The sequence below is a fragment of the Felis catus genome, chromosome E1, assembly GCF_018350175.1.
Source record: "Felis catus isolate Fca126 chromosome E1, F.catus_Fca126_mat1.0, whole genome shotgun sequence".
Lineage (NCBI taxonomy): Eukaryota > Metazoa > Chordata > Mammalia > Carnivora > Felidae > Felis > Felis catus.
Window position 1 is genome coordinate 41,421,896 of NC_058381.1, and position 19,033 is coordinate 41,440,928.

The following is a 19,033-nucleotide window of genomic DNA, read 5'->3' on the forward strand; positions in this document are numbered from 1 at the left end:
GCCCTGCATTGGGCTCTGTGCTGACAACTCAGAGCCTGGAGCCTGCTTCGGATTCTGTGTCTCCCTCTCTCTCTGCCCCTTCCCCACTTGCACCCTGTCTCTCTCTCTCTCAAAAATAAACAACAAAAACATTAAAAGAAAAAAGAACCAAGGACCAAGCCGTCTCACTACAGAGTCCACGCTCCATCCTGTAGCCCCCTCACACTCGTGGATGCCAGTAAGCCTGGCAGCTGTTTCAAGCCATCCTTCGGATGCCAGATACAACTTTTAATTCAGACCAAGGAGTATTTGTTTTCTTATGGTCAAAGGAATTCTAAAACTTAGAGTGATCCTCCCAGTGAGTTAGAAGTAGTTTTCAATGCCAATTTCAAAGCAATTGAATTGGCAAAGCAATGCCAATTTCAATGCAATTTCAATTGCCAATGTCAAAGGCAATTTCATAAAATAACTATTGAAATAGGCATAACCATATTAGTTTAACTAGCTCTTTCTTTCAAAAAAAAAAAAAAGACTTGGGGCGCCTGGTGGCTCAGTCGGTTAAGCGGCCGACTTCGGCTCAGGTCATGATCTCGGAGTTTGTGGACGTAAGCTCCACATCGGGCTCTGTGCTGACAGCTCAGAGCCTGGAACCTGCTTTGGATTCTGTGTCTCTCCCTCTCTCTCTGCCCCTCCCCCACTCCTGCTCTCTCTCTTTCAAAAGTAAATATTTAAAAAAATAACAATAATAAAAGAGTTTAAAAGTCACGCTCAGACTATCTGGGTCAGACAGTAAGTGACTTACTATTTCTACAACTGAGATAGAACAAGAAGACAATCACCACAAAGAACTTTCGGTATAGACCCCTGTACAAGGGTAGAAAACAAAGAGATGTTGTGAGGACCATTTAGGTCAGAGAATCCCCAGATATGTGATTGCTACCTTTCTTTGGGATGTGCAAAGTCTGAATTTGTGATGGGTGAGCAGAAAGATTGTCCATGATCAATTCATAACAGCCAATAGCCAATGTGTTAGCACATTCTGATCACGCACCGCCTGCCCAAGATACAGAGGTATGTTTGCTTTAGAAATGACTTTGTGAAGGGATGCCTGGGTGGCTCAGTTAAGCTTCCTACTTCAGCTCAGATCACGATCTCATGGTTCATGAGTTCGAGCCCCGCATCGGGCTCTGTGCTGACAGCTCAGAGCCTGGAGCCTGCTTCAGCTTCTGTGTCTCCCTCTTTCTCTGCCCTTCTCCCACTCCCACTCTGTCTCTCTCTCAAAAAATAAATAAACATTAAAAAAATAAGAAAGAAAGAAATGACTTGTGAGTCCTCAGGATGGAAGTCAATGTAAGTGATCAATGACAGATTTGAACCAAGATCTATGTCATGTTATAGCATAATTTGATAGATTGTTCTAGCAGTCTATCAGTTTTGAAGAGGTACATTTAAGGATCACACACACACACACACACACACACACACACTATACGATTGTATTATTGGCCTAGGAAAATAGACCCATTAAGAAAGTGCAGCTTCTGCTGCTGTGGTCAGTGCTGCTGCACCACAGAGAGATTACAGGCTGAGGGCTTTGGTTTTTAATAAAATTTACAGTAGTTTTTTTTTTTAATTTATAACATCTTTATTGAGATATAATTCACATATCATACAAACCCCTCCCCTTTTTTTAGAGATAGTGCCTGAGAGAACAAGGGAGGGGCAGAGAGAGAGGGAGAGAAAGAATCCCAAACAATCTTCATGCTGTTATCGCAGAGCTCGATGTGGGGCCCCATCCCATGAACTGTGAGATCATAACCTAAGCTGAAGTCAAGAGTCAGACCCCACCACCCAGCCCCCCTAATTCACCCATTTGAAGCATACAATTCAATGGGTTTTAGCATCTTCAGAGAATCGTACAACCCTCACCACAAATCAATTTTAGAACATTCTTGGTCACTCTGTAGAGAAACCTCGTACCCATTAGGAGTCGCTTCCATTTACCCCCACTCACCCAGCCCTACGCTACCACTGATCGACTTCCTGTTTCACAGATTTGCCTGTTGCAGACGTTCGATATCAAAGGAATCATACAATATGTGACCTTCGTGTCTGACTTCTTTCACTGAACATGTTTTCAAGCCTCATCGGTGTTATAACACGTATTAGTACTACATTGTACGGATAGGCTAAATTTTGTTGATATGTTCATTAGTTGATGATATTTGGGTGGCTTCCACTTTGAGGCTATTATGCATGATACTGCTGTGAGCATTTGGGCACAAATTTTTGTGTGGATGCATGATTTCTTTTCTCTCGGGCACATACCCAGGCGTGGAATTGCTGGATCATACGGTAACTCTGTTTAACCTCTCAAGGAACTGCCAGACTGTTTTCTCAAAAGGCTTAGCAAAGGAAAGTTTTACCGTGTTTTTGTTTCTGCCATCTCTTTGGATTTATGACTCTGAGAAGCATACCTTGTGTGATAGCTTTGTCTAATTCTTTGCTCTAGAAGAGTTTCACAGAAGGATTGATGAGGGCCTCAGATTTTACATGATGAAATGTCCGTGGGCTCTTACTGTTTTTGTTGGCAATGGCTTTATTGTGCCAGCGTGCATTCCAGGATCATTTCATTCGAAGGCATGTCTGGATATTTGAAGTTCCAATCAACTGGCTGGTTGGTTGTAACTGGTTGTTTGTCAAAGTTTGCCGATCTGTTTCCTGAACACCGTGACTTTAGCTGCTGAATTATTAATATCTATTGATTGCGTTCTATAGTAATCACTGAACTAGGACAGATGACTTTAAGGCCTCTATGTAAATAAAACAGGACAACATCATGTGTAACCAAGGGTTTTTCAAGAGCCTCTTGAGAATGGAAAGCACTCTGGCCAAATAGCCTTCAGATAATGTTGTTAAGGAAAGAATTGACTAGAAATGGTAAGAAGGAGCAGCCGACAGAAGTCACTTCCATTAGCGAACCAAGAACCTAATTAATCTGGAAGAGAAACCAGCAATTGCCTAGTCCGGTGATGGGCAGCCCAAAACCCAAAATCTAACTTCAGAGTGAAAGATTAAAAAGCTGCCTCTGGAGCAAAGAGAAAAAGCAGAAACCCATAAATACAGAGAACAAGCTGGTGGTTGGCAGAGGGGAGGCCGTGGAGGGGTGGGTAAAATGGGTGAAGGGGAGGTGGGAGGTACACTCTTCCAGTTATAGACCGAATAAGTCAGGGGATGAAAGGTATAGCATAAGAAATATCGTCAATGTTATTATAATAGTGTTCTATGGTGGGGCGCCTGGGTGGCTCAGTCAGTTAAGCAGCCGACTGTTGATTTCAGCTCAGGTCATGACCTCACAGTCATGGGATCCAGCCCAGGGTGGGGCTGGGCTCTGTGCTGACAGTGCAGAGCCTGTTTGAGATTCTCCCTCTCCCTCTGCCCTTCCGCCCCCTCAAAATAAATAAATAAACTTAAAAAAAATAGTGTTATATGTTGACAGATGGCAGCTACACTTATGGTGAGCATAGCATAACATAGAGACTTGTGGACTCACTCTGCTGTGTCAACTATACCTCAATAAAAAATTGAGGTGCCTGGGTGGCTCAGTGGGTTAAACATCCAACTTCCGTTCAGGTCATGATCTCGTGGTTGGTGAGTTCGAACCCCGTGTCGGGCTCTGTGCTGACAGCTCAGAGCCTGGAGCCTGCTTCAGATTCTGTCTCTCTCTCGCTCTCTCGCTCTCTCTGCCCCTCCCCCAAACTGTCTCTCTCTCTCTCTCTCTCTAAAAAACATAAATATTAAAATAATAATAATATAGATTAAAAAAATAAAAGAAAGAAAAAGAAAAGAAAAAGCTGCCTCTGGGCTGCTGCTTCTTCATAAAAAAGAAAAATGTCTCGGGGCACCTGGGTGGCTCAGTCAGTTAAGTGTCCGACTTCAGTTCAGGTCATGATCTCACTGTTCATGAGTTCAAGTCCCACATCTGGCTGCCCTACTGTCAGCCCAGAACCTGCTCTGGATCCTCTATCCCCTCTCTCTGCCCCATCCCCATTCTTTCTTTTTACCTCTCTCTCAAAAATAAACATTAAAAATTAAAAACAAAAAAAAGAAAATAGTCTATAAATATTTTTATTTTTCCTGAATGGGGCCTTTTTTTTTTTTTTAATTGCTCACTATTAATCCTTTTCAAAAATTTTTTTCATTTCCTAGATCCAGAAATGAAGGCCGAGAGAGGTAAAATAGCTCCTCTAAGTTATATAAGCAACCTGTCCTCAGGTCTCCTGATTCTTAGCAGACAGCAGTCTCCCCTTCGCCTGCCTCCTGCCTTTCCTTGGGCTGCTGTGTCAAATGCAGCTGTTGAAACAGAAGTGAACAGCATAAATAAACAGCAGAGCCAGCTCACTGGAACCTGAACCAGGGTTGTCAAGCAAATGAAAGCCACAGCTACAATAACTGTGCTCAACGTGGCCTGTTCTTAATTACGTTATGCACGCCTCTCTGCCTTTGCTCTCAAACATCTTTCCAGGGCAGAAGTGTAACTACGGCAAGAACTATGAAGATTTAGGTTTTTGTTTTGTTTTGTCTCGTCTTGGTTTTTTTTGTTTGTTTGTTTTTTGTTTTTTGTTTGTTTGTTTGGGGTTTTTTTGTTTTTTTTTTTTATTTTTTTTTTCAACCTTTATTTATTTTTTGGGACAGAGAGAGACAGAGCATGAACGGCGGAGGGGCAGAGAGAGAGGGAGACACAGAATCGGAAACAGGCTCCAGGCTCTGAGCCATCAGCCCAGAGCCGACGCGGGGCTCGAACTCACGGACCGCGAGATCGTGACCTGGCTGAAGTCGGACGCCCAACCGACTGCGCCACCCAGGCGCCCCATGTTTTTGTTTTTTTTTTGTAGCAGGAGGGTGGTTTTCCAGCCAGCATATTTTTGATATTTTTCTTTCTTCTCGCCTCCATCCTTTGCTTTCCGCATCGCACGGTCATTGCCTTCAGACCAGCTGGTAGGACTCCTCTGGTTTCGGCTCCAACACAGGACTGGGAATTCAAATCCTTTGTTAGCTGCGTTACTTTCTACCCAGAAGCAAAAAGAAGAAAATCTAACTCCTTCCCCTCCATGCTGCACTGCTTGGACTCCTTGACTGGGGCATGCTGTCAGAACTCCATCTTCCCCACTAACCTCCTCCTTAACCTCAGCCTATTGGCAATGCTGTCACTGACCCCTGCCTGATCACTCTTGTGACAAACGCAAAGGAGCCTTTTGAGAGAGGTAATTTGGCCTAATTGATTTAATAGCCCAAGTAGCATAAATCAATTTTTTTAAATTTTGGTTATGTCTTTAGACTGCCAGGGCTCCCCTTACCCATCCACATCCCCCTCCCCCCCAATACAATGACTGCAAGGGAACGACAATGGCATCATCACTCCCTAAAAACTGCACCGAAACCACCATGGACACCAAACCTCCAAAGGGTTTCCTCGTCTTGGGAGCTTTGGGTGAGGCTCCCTCTCTCCTGACAGGTATCAGCGTTGATTCAGAAAAAGCTGACGCGAGCGGCCCATCTTTGATCTCGGTCTCCAAGCTTTGCCAACGGACCCACTCTGTACAGTGGCCGCCAAACTATTATCTCCAGAACTATGCTCTCTCTCCTTTTCTACCTACAGTGCCCTGCACAGGCACAAAACATGCTTCCAAGAACTTCCAAAGGGTAAATGACCCCAAACATTATGATTGTCAGACTGGTGAGTTAATTCCTCAAGGTGGGGGATGGCTGAACTTAACCCATTTTAAGAGAAATGAAAGACCTTGGGGCACCTGGGTGGCTCAGTTGGTTGAGCATCCAACTTCAGCTCAGGGCATGATCTCACAGTTTGTGGGTTCGAACCCCGCGTGGGCTCTGTGCTGACAGCTCGGAGCCTGGAGCCTGCTTCGGATTCTGTGTCTCCTCTCTCTCTGCCCCATCCCCCCTCATGCTCTGTCTCTCTCTGTCTTAGAAATAAATAAAACATTTAAAAATTTTTTTAAAAAAAGAAAGAAGGTGCTGGAGAAGAGTTCAACGAGGGGAAGAGCCTCCCTCAAATTTTACTTGGGGCTAAGCCTCCTGGGAAATGACGGGCAGAGAACATGAAGCTGGAATATTCCATTGCTTCACAAATAGTTGATAATCCTGTGCTATTGCCCCAATACCATTATTTCCACACAAAATATCTCATCAACCAAAACCGATGGTTCTCAACTAGGAGTGATTTTGCCTCCCAGATGATATTTGGCCATATCTGGAGACATTTTTTGGTCGTCATAATTGGAAGAATTGCTAGTGATATCTAACAGGCAGAGCCCAGGCAGGATGCTAATCATCCTACAAGACACAGCCCCCCACAACAAAGAATTATTCTCCCCCAAACGTTCACAGTGCCAGCACTGAGAATCCCTATAACAGACCAAAGAGAGGAGGAGAATCAATCACGGTTTACTTGAAAGAATTTTCTCCAGCGAACGGTTTTCAACTCAGCACCGGAGTACTGCTTTGCGAAGGGGCTGTTGTGCCAAGCAGCCCCTCCTCCAGTCCTGTCTCAAGTGGGAGATTTCTCGTGCTCAATTCTTTTTTTTTTTTAACATTTATTTTTGAAAGAGGGAGAGAGAGAAGACAGAGTGCAAGCAGGGGAGGGTCAGAGAGAGAGGGAGAGACAGAATCCGAAGCAGGCTCCAGGCTCGGAGCTGTCAGCACAGAGCCCGATGTGGGGGCCGACGTGGGGCTCAAACTCACATGACATGAGACCGTGACCTGAGCTGAAGTCGGACGCTTAACCCAGTGAGCCACCCAGGCGCCCCTATCGTACTCAATTCTAACATCTTTCCCTCCAAGGTCAACTTGTTAAAGTCACTAGAGTCGTTGTATCTGGGTGCCTGGAAGTAAAACCGTTCTTGACTCCAGGCTTTTTGCAGAGACCCTGAAGCTGAACGTGTTCTACGTATCCACAAACGTGGCCATCATTAAATACAGGATAAAGGTATAGATGGGTTGGGAGTTTTAGCCAAAGAGGGTGAGATGAGTGAGGTCTGACAGGGAGCCACCTAATATAAGACTTTAGTAGACAAACCGCACTCACCCGAAAAGGCTCTGGATGTATTTAACATTGTTGTCAAATCACCAGGGAGAGGAATGAGTAAAACAAAACACATTCTTAGATGGGCAAACAAAGAATGTAGTTAAGACAAACTGCATAACTCTGGTGCTTAATTCCTCAGAGTTTGGGCTTGATTTATTTAAAGAAGGCAGAAGAGATGCTTCTTTGATGTCTCATTGCTACAAAACTCAGTGTCCGTTACTATTGCTACAACTTCCTGTTGTGTTTTTTTTTTAATTTAAAAAAATTGTTTAATGTTTATTTAGTTTTGAGAGAGAGAGAGAGACAGAGCGCGAGCAGCGGAGGGGCAGAGAGAGAGGGAGACGCAGAATCCGAAGCAGGCTGCAGGCTCCGAGCTGTCAGCACAGAGCTTGACGCGGAACTCGAACTCACAAGCTGTGAGATCATGACCTGAGCCGAAGTCAGATGCTTCACCCAGGCGCCCCTTAAATTTTGTTAATTGCTGATGAAAACAATCCTAATTGGATTGTGTCTCGCTGCACAAATTCAGATTGAGAAAGGAAAAAATTCAGTCCCAGGCCAAATAGCCTTCTGAGGATGATGTTAAGAATCCACTAGAGGGGCGCCTGGGTGGCTCAGTCGGTTAAGCGTCCGACTTCAGCTCAGGTCACGATCTCACGCTCTGTGAGTTCGAGCCCCGCGTCGGGCTCTGGGCTGATGGCTCAGAGCCTGGAGCCTGCTTTCGATTCTGCCTCCCTCTCTCTCTGCGCCTCCCCCGTTCATGCTTTGTCTCTCTCTGTCTCAAAAATAAATAAACGTTAAAAAAAAAAAGAATCCACTAGAAAAACTGATTTTAAATGATATGTAAACTTTAAGAATAGTCCATTCCAGTGAATATGCTTCCTTGCTTTCTAGCGGTTAAATATTAACTCATATTCAAGATAAATTATTTGAAAAAAAAAAAAACAACACACTGAACCTGCCACAAATACTTATTCATCTCCTTCCTGTTTTGTACAGATCCTTGATTTCATGTCCTCTTAGCTTCTTGATGTGATTGTCCAGTTTCCTACTCTGAATTCTCTGCATTCCCAGGTTTTTTTAAAAAGAAATGTCAGAGACACCAGGTGGCTCAGTCGGTTAAGCGTCTGACTTCAGCTCAGGTCACATGACCTCACTGTTCACGAGTTTGAACCCCTGATGTGGGCTCTCTGCTGTGTGCGCACAGCCTGCTTCAGATCCTCTGCCTCCCTCTCTCTCCTCCCCTCCCCCTCACACTCTCTCTCTCAAAATGAATAAACATTAAAAAAAAAAGTGCTAGTCTACTGTAGACCTGACACTGTAATAGGAACTAAAGAATCGGTGTTATTTTTTTGTAAATGTTCCTTTGGCCTCTCTGATTTATTCTGGCTTCTGAAATCGAATTTCTTCCTCTCTCCCCACGAAAAAATCGGTCCTTGCCACTGGCTGCTTACTGGTGAGCCCCCGGCATGATCTGAGGACTGATCTACCAGGGGACAGTGGACAGATTCCAAACAGGATTTTATACCCAGCATGTCTTTTTCATACGCACAGCTCTCCAGTCCTTCTTAGGTGTCTCTAGATTGTAGAGCAAAGAGCCGTGATGCCAGAGCGTGGCATGCCTCTGCACATAACGATGCAGACTTTTTGCTACCAGACAAAACCTATTGCCTGATTTAGATTATAACCGTCTACTCTACATGCTCACATAACTGTTGAAGGCTCAAAACGGTCAGCCCCCAGCGTGTCCCGCAATAGATATTGCGATTCACACGCAACTTTACAGAAGAGGTATCCAACTCACCTCTAAACTACATTCTTCCTTCCTCAAAACTCACGTCCGGATTTTTTTGGCACAACACTCATTTTACATAGTTATAAACTTTCCATTTGGTGTTCTTTGTCACTGAAAATAATTAAATCTACACATTCCCTAGAGCCAGCAGAGACCGCATTCCTGTCATTTAAAATCATTCACTGGCGTCCCCTTATGTCACTATACCATACTGTGCTCAGCCATTTCCTTATTTGGCATTTGGGTTATTTGGATTATAAATAGCAGCACAGGAACATCTTTGCACAAATTACATTTTTTCCCTTTTGGGTTATTTCCTTGGGGTATATTCCCAAAACTGGTATTACTGGGTCAAAGGTTTGAAAAGTTTCGTAGCTCTTGTTACCCACTGCCAGAATATTCTCTAGACAGATCGGGTATATTGGAGCACTTCAACTGTTTCGCCGGGTTTCCCACGATATACAATAAGAGTAACTCGCATTGAACTTCTCATAATCTTCGGTGAAGGAGGGAGTTCTAAATTCCAAAACCAAACAGCCAAGACAGCAGCACTCTTTCTGTAGCCAGAGATGAGCTCTTTTAGGCTAACTTGGTAAAATGCACGCCACGAGGGCTGGGCGACATATCTGTATTCCAGGCAGAATAAAAAAGGAGCCCCAGGTTCTTCTGTGAAGTCCCGTCAGCTCCTATCTGAAACTGAGTAGTTTTCCGGAGAATTTAAAGCCGGCATGTGACAGGTGATGAAGAAGATTTGGTGAGGAGGGTGGGGAGAGAGGTAGAAAATAAAAAGAAGATGGGGCGCCTGGGTGGCGCAGTCGGTTAAGCGTCCGACTTCAGCCAGGTCACGATCTCACGGTCCGTGAGTTCGAGCCCCGCGTCGGGCTCTGGGCTGATGGCTCAGAACCTGGAGCCTGTTTCCGATTCTGTGTCTCCCTCTCTCTCTGCCCCTCGCCCGTTCATGCTCTGTCTCTCTCTGTCCCAAAAAAAAATAAATAAACGTTGAAAAAAAAAAATTTAAAAAAAAAAAAAAAAGAAAAGAAAAAGAAGGGACGTGCTCTCCTGCCATCGTTGCCTTTGTGGTGATGGCACCAGCCTGAGAGAAATAAGCTGGTTCTGAGCCTTGGAAACTCAGATTATTTACCCACTGAAAGTGACTTCTAAGAATTGTGATGCTTCGGGACCGTGGTAGCCTCCGTTTTAGAATCAAAACCAAACAAACAAAAAATAACCCACTGAGTCATTCTTGCCATCTGGTTCCTTGAGCTAATAATAGCGACGATAATGATGGTGACCATGCACCAAGTACTTACTACGCGCCTATCACTTTTCTAAAGGCTTTGCATATATCACCCGTTTCATCCCCCCAACTGCCACTACTATTCCCACTCTACAGATGAGAAAACGGAATCAGAAAGCTAAGAAACTTCCCCGAAGTCACAGAGCTAGTGAATGTCTGAGCCAGACTCAAACCCTGACAATTGACCACCATACCTTGTGCTCTGACCACTGCACCGCACTGCCTCCGGTGTGGCAATAGAAAGATGGCTCAGAGATGATTAAATGATGCACTAGGAGGGGCGCCTGGGTGGCTCAGTCAGTTGGGCATCCAACTCTAGGTTTCGGCTCAGGTCATGATCTGGCGGGTTTATGAGTTCGAGCCCCGCATCAGGCTCATGCTGGCGGTACAGCGTCTGCTTGGGATTCTCTCTCTCTCCCTCCCCTTCAAAATAAATAAATAAACTTAAAAATTTTTTAGGGGAGCCTGAGTGGCTCAGTCGGTTAAGCATCGACTTTGGCTCAGGTCATGATCTCTCGGTTTGTGGGTTTGAGCCTCGTGTCAGGCCCCATGCTGAGAGCTCAGAACCTGGAGCCTGTTTCAGATTCTGTGTCTCCCTCTCTCTCTCTCTCTTTCTCTCTCTCTCTCTCTCTCTCTCTCAACCCCTCCCCAGCTCACACTGTCTCTCTCTCTCAAAAATAAGAAAACATTAATTAAAAAAAATTTTTTTTAATTTAATGGTGAACTAGGATATTCAATTTTATGTTCTTTTAAAAACCTCTGAATATGTAGGGGCACCTGGCTAGCTCAGTCAGTAGAACATGTGACTCTTAATTTCAGGGTTGTGAGTTCAAGCCCCATGTTGGGCTTAGAGTCTGCTTTTTTTTTTTTTTTTTAATTTTTTTAACGTTTATTTATTTTTGAGACAGAGAGAGACAAAGCATGAACGGGGGAGGGTCAGAGAGAGAGGGAGACACAGAATTCGAAGCAGGCTCCAGGCTCCGAGCCATCAGCACAGAGCCCGACGCGGGGCTTGAACTCACAAACCGCGAGACCATGACCTGAGCCGAAGTCGGCCGCCCAACCGACTGAGCCACCCCAGGCGCCCCTAGAGTCTGGTTTAAAAAAATAAACTAATAATTAAAAAACACTTCTGGGGGCGCCTGGGTGGCGCAGTCGGTTAAGCGTCCGACTTCAGCCAGGTCACCATCTCGCGGTCCGGGAGTTCGAGCCCCGCGTCAGGCTCTGGGCTGATGGCTCGGAGCCTGGAGCCTGTTTCTGATTCTGTGTCTCCCTCTCTCTCTGCCCCTCCCCCGTTCATGCTCTGTCTCTCTCTGTCCCCCCCCCCAAAAAAAAAAAAACACACTTCTGAATATTTAAAATTATTTCTGCTTCCTGTCTACTCATCTAAATTGAAACAATTCAAACATGTCTTCTTTCAATTTAAACTATATGTGTCTATAATGATCAAATATGATTTTTAAATGCCTAAGAAAGACTGAATGGAAATGTACCAAAATGTCTACAGTGACTATCTTTAGGTGGTGGAATCCTGGGTATTTTTTTCTTCTTTCCACATTTCTATTTTTTCTTAATTCTTCTATAATAAGCATGTGGTATCTTTTTTCTTATTCTGTATTTTTTTAAAAAATTCAAATCAAAATGAAGTGCAATGAACCTCTATATACTTCATCTGAATCATCAACTATTCACATTTTGCCGTATTTGCCTTATCACTCTCTCTCACTGCATATATGCATATTCTTATTTTTTTATCAGTCATTTAAAGATAATTTGCAAACATTGTGACTCCTTTACTGCTACGTGCTTCGTGTATATCCCAAGAACAAGGCCATTCTCTTACATAACAGAACACGTGTTGTTTTTTTAACCCAAAAAAACCCTCAGTTTAAGAAAAACAAATAATTAACAGTAAATTAAGGCAAACTAAATATTTTCTGTTTCATTACCACGCACTGCAGATTAAATGGCCTTTACTTGCTCACTGAAGCTCCCTTGCCCTGTCTAATCCTTGTCCACATGCCCAGCTATACCCAATCTCTGCTAGGGAACTTTCCAGAACACTCTTGACTCCTTGACATTGTTGAGCCTCAGTTTCCTGTCACTGTTATGAGTGTCTTACTATCAATGTATGTACTTCCTTCCTTCTCTGAAAGCCAACAAGTTGTTTATTTATCATAACACTTAGATTAGTTTCAAGTTAATACATTTATTACTATAATGGAAAATTTTTTAAGTTTATTTATTTTGAGATGATGAGGGACAGAGGGAGAGAGAGAGAAAGTCCCAAGCAGTCTCTCTTCTGTCCGCACAGAGCCCGACACAGAGTGCATCCCATGACCATAAGATCATGACCTGAGCCGAAATCAAGAGCCAGGCGCTCAACTGACCGAGCCACTCAGATGCCCCACTGTAATGGAAATTTTAGAACCCTAAAGGTTTTTAATTATTTTTTTTTATAAAATCTCTTATAATTACCAGTTAGGTAAGGAGGGTCCCTCTTTCAATTTAATAATTTCTCAACTAAAATAATGTATTCATTTAACTAGTATTTATTGGGGATCTACTATATCCTAGGCATTGATGGAATTAAACTAGCTAGCACTTTTGAGCAATTAATATGTCCCAAGGACTTCACCTGGATACCTGAGTTAATCCTCACCACTAACTCCATTCCCATTTTCCAGATGGGCAAACTGAGAAGTTAAGTAATTTGTCCAAGGTTGCGCAGCTAGCCAGAATTCTGACCCAAGCCATCTGCCTCTGTCCAGAACCCATGCTCACAGGCGCCAGGTAATACTGCTGGGGGTGTCTCAGGGGAGGCTCATTTGTAGGGTCAGCAAGAACACCGGCACTTGTAAGATAGCAGGGATGCCTTAGATGGGATTGGTTGTGGTCGAGGGAGAAACCCAAAAGGCAGTTCCATTTTCCCTGCTTCTGGTCTCGAGCAGTCAAAATAGAGAACAGCAAGGAAAGTATGCCTCTGTGTGGGTAGTTATTTCCATAAAAACTGACAATGGAGCCTTGGCCTCATTTAACTCGGCTTCCAGGATATTCTTGGTGTTTCTACTCCTTCTAGCCACTCCTCCCGTCTCCTTTGCCGGCTTGTTCATCCTCCTTCACCTTGGCTTTCAACAACGTCTCAAGGACTCGGGCTCTGTGTCAAGTCTCTTTTCCCTCACATCCCATCCAAGCTTTAAACTACTGTCTGCTCTGTGTATTTCTGTTTGGCCTTCTGCCTCCTGCTCTGGGCTCTGAAGGCAGCCCTGGATGGACTGCATCAGGCTCCCCTTCCCTAGGCTTCCGTTTGGGTTTCGTCTGAGAGATACAAACAAGGGACCAGATGGAGAGTGAGGCCAGGGTGTTGATTCCTGAGGGGTCACTGAGCTACGACGGCGTCCCTTATGGAAGTCCACAGCTACTGTCAGGGCACCACGTAGCTCACATTCTGGTTTCCAGTAAAACCTCAGGCCTGGGGAGTAGTGGGAATGCCCCCCCCCACCCTGTCTGCTGGCCCCAGGATGCTGCACCCGTTTTAATCGATCTCCTTCCACCTTACCCACACTTTTATTAACAACACCCTTCTCACACTCTCCTCAAAGTATCCAGCTAGAGGATGGCCTCTGTTTCCTGCAGGGGCCTCTGCGTAACCCCCAGTCACTGCCAAACTAATATCCCCGATCCAGACCAATCTCCACTGTTTTCCAGAGCTGTGGATTCAACTACTCATTCGACCCCTCTACTTGGGTTTCTCACAGGTGCCTCAAACTCAAAACATACAAACCTGGTGTGGCATAATAAGAAATACATATGGTCTTTGTCCCCCATTTGTGGCACCAAGCTCCTAAAACCCTTGGAATTTCTAAGTAATAAGAGTGATAAAGGTGTCTCATTCGTAACAAATCCCTTTGAACCACACCTGAGTTCAGGTTAATGAGGTGACTTTTGGAAAGCACCTAAGGATAGGTTGCCCGGGGAACGAACCACGTGATCAGTGGGTTGGAACCTGCCTCTACCCCTGTGACCTCCGAGAAGGGAAGAGGAACTGGAGGTTGAATCACCTGCCTGTGGCCAATGATTTAATAAATCGTGCCCGCGTCATGAATTCTCCCTAAAACCTCAAAAGGACGGGGTTTGGGAGCTTCTGGGCTGGTGAGCCCGTGGAGATGTGGGGAGAGTGGCACCCAGAGGAGGCAGGAAGCTCCCCACCCTTCCCCCATACCATGCCCCCTGTGTCTCTTCCATCCGGCTGCTCCTGAATTATATCTGTTTTATAATCAACCAGTAATTTAGTAAGTGAAATATTTCTCTGAGCTCTGTGAGCCGCTCTAGCAGATTAGTCCAACCCAAAGAGGGAGTCGTTGGAACCTCTGACCTATAGAACCATAGCCAGTCTCTCAGAAGCACAAGTGACAAGGACACCTGGGTGGCTCAGTCGGCTGAGCGTCCAGGTCTCCATTTTGGCTCAGGCGGTGATCCCAGGGCCGTGGGATGAACTCCATCACAGAGCCTGCATGGGATTCTCTCTTTCTCCTTCTGCCCCCTGCTTGCACTCTCTTTCTCACACTCTCTCTCTCCCTCTAAAAATTAAAAAAGAAAAAAAAGAAAGAGAGAAAGAAAGAAAGGAACACAGGTGACAACCTGGGCTTGCAAATGGCATCTGAAGGGATGAGGTGGGGGTGGGTCTTGTATGACTGAACCCTCACTCTGTGGGCTCTGACACCACCTCCAGGTAGACAGTGTCAGAATTGAATTGAGTTGTAGGACACCCAGCCTGTGTTAGGGAATTGCTTGTAGGATGTGTGGACCCTCTCTCCACACACTGGAACTATGTCCACAACCCAAATAGCGAGGAGTAGGGACAACTACTAAAGGGTGTGTGAATTCTATGAGGGGGTGTGATAAAAATGTTCTAAAATTGATCATAGTGATTATTCAACTCTGTGGATATACTAAAAAATCAACGAATAGTACCCTTTATTTATTTTTGTAATGTTTATTTATCTTGTGAGAGAGAGTGAGAGCAGGGGAGGAGCAGAGAGGGAGGGAGAGAGAGAATCCCACAAGCAGGCTCCAGTCAGCACAGAGCCTGACGTCGGGCTCAAACTCACAAACCCTGAGATCCTAACCTGAGCCAAAATCAAGAGTCAGATGCTTAACCGACTGAGCCACCCAGGCACTCCCAAATAGTACACATTTTTTAATATAAGTTTTTATTTATTTTGAGAGAGACAGAGAGAGACTGTGAGCTGGGGAGGGGCAGAGAGAGTGGGAGAGAGAGAATCCCAAGCAGGCCCCATGCTGTCAGTGCAGAACCCAATGCGGGGATCGAACTCACAAACCTTGAGATCACGACCTGAGCTGAAGTCAGATGCCCAACCGACTGAGCCACCCAGGCACCCCCAAATAGTATACTTTAAATGGATGAATTTTGGGGCACCTGGGTGGCTCTGTCAGTTAAACATCCAGCTTCGACTCAGTTCATGATCTCACGGTTCGTGAGTTCTAGCCCCACGTTGGGCTCTGTGCTGACAGCTCAGAGCCTGGGCCCTGCTTCGGATTGTCTCCCTCACTCTCTGCCCCTGCCCCACTCACGTGTTGTCTGTCTGTCTGTCTCTCTCTCAAAAAATAAACAAACATTAAAAAAATTTAATGGATGAACTTTATGGCATGTGAATTATATCTCGATAAAGCTCTAACAAAAATAAATAAATAAATAACAAAAATCTTTGTATGACCTCCATGAGCCGGCTTGATCTGCCACCTCACCTGGCAGCCTAGCTTCTCCATGTGCCACCTTGGCCTCCTCTGGACTTGTGCTCAGACCTCTTCTCAGAACTCTCTCCCCACGTCACTTGGTAGATCCCTCGGCACTCCATATCACTTTCTCAAGGAAGCCTCCTTGCCCGCCCACCCCCGGCCCAGATCGAGAGTCCTTGCTGGGTCCAATGACAGCTCCCCCTTCACCTTGCTCTCCAGCAACTGTCAGTTAGTGATTATCTGAGCCATGTCTGTCTTCCCCACTAGACTCTAAGCCCCACGAAGGCAGCTCCGCACCTGCTTTGATCACCGCTGTGCGTGACCTCAGGGTCTAAGGCAGAAGGAGACCTCAGTAAGTCTTTGCTGAATAACATTGAACAATATACAGCTATTTGCTGAAGAGTTGGAAAACCAGCTAACAAATTATAGATGCAAGTAGCTTAGTGTTCCACAAATGACTCAATAAAAAGATTCTTAGGCACTCCCAACGCAAAATTAGAAAGAGGTTGAAAACCCAAAGGACAAGGCAGACTTATGCAGAATAGAAACACTGGCCTCTTCCCAGAAGTTGACTCCCGTAGGCAGGGAATAAACTCTCTCAGCCACTGATTCTAGAAAGACATGACTAAAACTTCTTTCTGTTTTGCAAGATAGAGACTGACCCTCCAAGGTTCTAGGATAAGAGAGATAGTGGGAACTGAATCTTACTTCAACCCCACGGGCTTTCAACGTAAGATATGTGCTTTTAGTCAGTGGTCACAGACCTCGTGGTGGCTCGACCAGCTATTATCACATTGCCTCAGCCCCTATGACTCCAGTTCCCTGTCACCTCTACAATGCTCTGGACATCATGAAAGCAGAGAAAACACACACAAAACACCGCAGTGATAACAGAACTCATTATCATACAAGTAAATATTAATACCATGATGTCAACTTTCATATGCACTATCGCTAAATATACTTTTCTTACTTTCCTGAATTCCCTTTCCAGGGTTGTTTGACACTCTCCCAGGTAAGAGCGATTTTTTATTCTTATATCTCTGCAGAGTTACAGTAATCTTCAGAACCAAGAGAAAAAATAATAATGTCTCTGAGAAGCCAAGGTTCAGTTTCTGCATTGTAAACCACTTGATTTTGGACCAGTGTATGGACATAGTCATACTTTCCAAACCAAGCTCCTGTTTTCCATTTAAGATTGACTAGATGCATCAATAAGATTTTAAAAATTCATTCCTTGGGGGGACGCCTGGGTGGCTCAATGGGTTGAGTGTCTGTCTGACTCTTGATTTTGGCTCAGGTCATGATCTCATGGTTTGTGAGTTCTAGCCCTGAGTCAGACTCTGCACTGAGAGCACAGAGCCTGCTTGGGATCCTCTCTCTCCCTCTCTTTCTCTCTCTCTCAAAATAAATAAATAAAGTTAAAAAAATTTTTTTAACTTAAAAATTCATCCCTTGGAAATTGGTATCGCTCACCAAAATAGTGCTTTCTACTAATCTTGTTTGCTTAGCCAAATCCCACTGTCTTATCATTCAGATACGTAATATTGACTGGGTCTGCAACAATTATTAAAAATAGACCTTATCGGGGCGCCTGGGTGGCGCAGTCGGTTAAGCGTCCGATTTCAGCCAGGTCACGATCTCACGGTCCCTGAGTTCGAGCCCCGCGTCGGGCTCTGGGCTGATGGCTCAGAGCCTGGAGCCTGCTTCATATTCTGTGTCTCCCTCTCTCTCTGCCCCTCCCCTGTTCATGCTCTGTCTCTCTCTGTCCCAAATAAATAAATAAACATTGAAAAAAAATTAAAAAAAAAAATAGACCTTATCAGGGGTGCTTGGGTGGCTCAGTCAGTTAAGCGTCGGACTTCAGCTCAGGTCATGATCTCACGGTCTGTGAGATCAAGCCCCGCGTCGGGCTCTGTGCTGACAGCTCAGAGCCTGGAGCCTGCTTCGGATTCTGTGTCTCTCTCTTTCTCTGCTCTTCCCCCACTCGCACTCTGTCCCTCTCTCTCTCAAAAATAAATAAACATGAAAAAAAATTTTAATGGACCTTATCATATATCATTATGATAAACAGTGAGCGCCAGGGATTTTATCATTTCTCTTTAGAATATTTGGGTAATTCTTCATCTTGGAAAAATTTGGGGTTGATCGGCTGTGAGGTGCCTCCCCGCATATTTTCTGTTTATTGTGTGTGACCACCAGTCTTGATCAATCTTTGCGGTTCTTGTACAATTTCTACCTTTTTCTAGAACTGGTTGTCTCACAATAATTTGTTTTACACTTTCCTAATTGCACAGTAAAAAACATATAAACTCCTTATATTTTTAATCCATATTTATTGACCCTCCTTTATTGATGAAAATTAACATATCTTGGTATATTTACTCTTTTCATAAATCATATATCAACTTTTTTGCTTTGAGGTCTTTCACACACTTCTTTTAGTTAATTTAGTAATTTCATAATTACTTTTCCGGTTTTTTAAGTCTGTTTATTTATTTTGAGAGAAAGAGAGTGTAGGGGAGGGGGGAGAGGGACCAAGAGAGAGGGAGAGAGAGAATCCCAAGCAGGCTCCACACTGTCAGCACGGAGCCCAACTCAGGGCTTGAACTCACGAACAGTGAGATCATTATTACCTGAGTGGAAATCAAGAGTCAGATGCTCAATCGACTGAGCCACCCAGGCACTCCAATTCCTTTTCCCTTTTTAGCGTCAAAATTGTGGCAGTTTGGTCAGTGGCTTCCATACACTTCCACCATGACTGGTCTGCAATCTTTGTTTCACAGTCCCGTTCTCAAGTCTCCTTGCTCCAGGAGCAGAATCATCCTCTGATGAGTCAATTCCTTGTAGTGAGAGTCAGGAGTTAGCGCAAGTGCTGCTGTTGATGGGCCACAGTCAGGGTCAGAACCAGAAAAACAAAAACAAAACGAATAAAACAAACCAACAAAAAGAGCCAGAAAAACACATTTTTGTTAAAGGTCATGAGGTCACAGTGGTGTCTCCCATCAAATGTACCTTTTTTTCCCCTATATAAAATCTTAACTTATCGTCTCCACAATACTTCTGCTTCACGTTTAGTCCTTCACCAATAATGCCA

The 19,033-nt window shown here is 44.6% G+C and overlaps 1 long non-coding RNA gene across 1 annotated transcript in view; it reads right to left on the reverse strand.

Annotated features, from left to right (window-relative positions):
- The window catches only part of LOC123382035, a 33,477-nt gene that overhangs the window by 9,706 nt on the left and 4,738 nt on the right, over positions 1-19,033 (reverse strand). Inside the window, exon 2 of the long non-coding RNA XR_006589804.1 lies at positions 18,573-18,814. This is a non-coding gene — a long non-coding RNA (uncharacterized LOC123382035). The remainder of the gene's footprint in view (positions 1-18,572; positions 18,815-19,033) is intronic.